The sequence below is a fragment of the Cricetulus griseus genome, chromosome 2 (genome assembly GCF_003668045.3).
Source record: "Cricetulus griseus strain 17A/GY chromosome 2, alternate assembly CriGri-PICRH-1.0, whole genome shotgun sequence".
Lineage (NCBI taxonomy): Eukaryota > Metazoa > Chordata > Mammalia > Rodentia > Cricetidae > Cricetulus > Cricetulus griseus.
In genome coordinates, this window is record NC_048595.1 from 35,548,815 (window position 1) to 35,551,829 (window position 3,015).

A 3,015-nucleotide genomic window follows, 5' to 3' on the forward strand; every position below is an offset into this window, starting at 1 on the left:
CATTTCTTTCCTTCTTACTCTGACTGGTTGTGTGGCTGGGTGGCTGGCCCCTGTGTCCTCTTATCCTCCTTTTCTGTCTCCTCCCCTTCTCTTCTATTTATTCTCTCAGCCCCACCCATTTCCCTTTCCTTCCTAGCTATTGATCACTCAGCTCTTTATTAAACGAATCAGGTGTCCTCGCCCCCCCCCCCCCGTTTTAGACTGGCAAAGTAACACAGTTTCACAGAGTTAAACAAATGTAACATAAAAGAATGCTGCACAGGGGGCGGAGCCGCAGAGGGAGCCAGCAGACAGAGCAGATCCAGCAGGTGCACCGCCTCCGGGACAGCAGCAGCATGACCAGCCACCACTATTGGGGCTACCGCAGAGACGACGGCCCTTCAAACTGGCACAAGCTTATCCCATTGCCCAGGGAGATCGCCAGTCACTCATCAATATCATATCCAACAAGGCTGTGCATTCGCCCAGCCTGCAGCCATTGGAGCTTTTTTATGAAGCCTGCATGTCCCTCAGCATCACCAACAATGGCCACTCTGTCCAGGTGGACTTCAATGACGGTGATGACAGAACTGTGGTGACTGCCTCCCCCCCCCCCCGGAAGGGCCCTATCGCCTCAAGCAGCTCCACTTCCACTAGGGCAAGAAACACGACATGGGCTCAGAGCACACGGTGGACGGCAAGTCCTTCCCCAGTGAGCTACATCAGGTTCACTGGAATGCCAAGAAGTACAGCAAGCACTTTTAGGGAGACGGCAGCAGCCCCTGATGGTCTGGCTGTGGTTGATGTCTTCCTGACGACAGGAGATGAGCACCCCAGCATGAACCGCCTGACAGATACACTCTACATGGTTCGGTTTAAGGACACCAAGGCGCAGTTCAACTACTTCAACCCCAAGGGCCTCCTGCACACCAGCCTGCATTACTGGACTTATCCCGGCTCCCTGACCACACCCCCGGCTCAGTTACTTGGCTTGTGCTCCGGGAGCCCATCAGAATCTCTTAAGAGGCAGATGGAGAAATTTCGGAGCTTGCTTTTCACCTCAGAGGATGGATGAGAAGATCCACATTGTGAAAAACTTCCAGCCACCACAGCTGCTGAAGGGCCGGGTGGTCAAAGCATCCTTCCAGGCCTGACCTTCCCACCCAACCAACCAGCCACCGGAGCACCATCTTCACAAGGGCTTCTATGTCAGCGGACACCAAACCATCTGTGGCTCTCTCTCTGAGGGTGCTTAGGGGCCCTCCTTCAGCTGGCTTGCCCCTCGGCTTTATTGGAGGGTTCTTGATGGGACTCTTGAGTTGGGGGTACCCTTCTGCTGCCCTGGGGACTGGAAGAACAGGAACTGAGCAGGGGCTAAGCCTGGGCTGCCTCTGCTCCCCAAGACCCAAAGGCCCCTGGAAACTTCCTCTTGTCTTCCCTGCTGGCTGTGACAGCAACCCCAACTGGAGCTCACTTGGGGCAGGCAGCTGTCTCTGCCATAAAGACTCAAGCAATAATTAGAGGTGGGCAGTGCTGCCCACTCTGAATTACCTCTTTTGCAGGCCTCTGCCATACATGCACCTCACTGCCAGGCCACTAAAATAGCACCCAGATGCTGGAGGTGATGTGGCCTCCTCCAGCCACCTGCTGCCACGGGCAGGCCCGGCTATAGCTTATATACTATCTCCCTCTGTTCCTACCCAACCACCAAAGCCACCTACATAACAATCCATTCATGTACTACCAAATAAATTCACTTATTCATGGAACAGAAAAAAAAAAAGAATGTGGCACATCTTTGCATCATTAAACAAACACTCCATAGCATAAATGAATGTAACACATCTTCAACTAATATTCCACAACACTGGCTGGCCCAAGAAAAGACATTGCCAGACGTATGCCTTTACAGAAATTTAATGATAGTGTTTAATAAATAGTAACTTGGAAGAAATGGGCATGGAGGGAAATCTGAAGAAGACATGCTTGGAGCTCTCAGAATGAAGAGTACTTCATTCACTAAAAGGATACTGGGATCCCATATGGTTTCCCACCAGTCAGCAATCACTTCAAAGGAGGCTTTGTCAGGAGGGCAATGCAGCATGTCCTATAGACGTCAGCCTCCTCCCCAAAGCACTTTCTTCCTGCCAATCTTGCTTTAAAAGCTCATGAACAGTGGCTCTGATGGCAGGATAGTTGTGCAAGGATTAGCAGCATTAACTACTCTTTACAAAGGTTAGAGTATTCAATCAGCCAACATTAGAAGCCAATACCAAACCTTCAATAGAGTCACAGAGACAAAAGCTAGGAACTACGTTTTCCAGGTCCCCTTCCCAGTGTGGTTCTGAGGCAGGACAGAAAGACAGAGAAAATTATGGAGACATGGGAAGGAAAACGAGCCCCTCACCTCAGTATGGTTGAACCCTGATGCTAGCTGAGACTCAATAATTTCAGCACATTTAACGTTTGCCATAAGGATTGCCTATATGCAGACAATCCTTGTTTGTTGTTAAGACATCTTCAAATCAAAATCTGAAAATGCAATGAGTTTGAGCATAGATGACCTTCAAGTACGGCTTTACTTCTCTCTTAGATATTTTCCAGGCGTTTCACAAACAAGACTCTTAACTTTTATTTATAGTAAAGACATCCTAACTGCCAACAGCCCTGTGATCTAGAGTCCTTTCCAGAAGTTCCCTGTGATCTCACTGAAGTTTTGTTTTGTTTTTGAGACAAGGTTTCTCTGTGTAACAGCTTTTTCTGTCCCTTCATAGACCAGGCTGGCTTTAAACTCACAGAAATTCACCTACCTCTGCCTCCCCAGTGCTGAGATTAAAGGCATGTGCCACCACTGAGAGGCTTTTTTTTTTTTTTTTTTTTTTTTTCGAGACAGGGTTTCTCTGTGGCTTTGGAGGCTGTCCTGGAACTAGCTCTTGTAGACCAGGCTAGTCTCGAACTCACAGAGATCCACCTGCCTGCCTCTGCCTCCCCAGTGCTGGGATTAAAGGCGTGCGCCACCAACGCCCGGCTGGTTTT

At 49.5% G+C, this 3,015-nt stretch overlaps 1 pseudogene; it reads left to right on the plus strand.

Annotated features, from left to right (window-relative positions):
* The first annotated feature begins 335 nt into the window (after positions 1 to 335).
* On the plus strand, positions 336 to 1,133 carry LOC100752987 (annotated as a pseudogene).
* Positions 1,134 to 3,015: the final 1,882 nt, after the last annotated feature.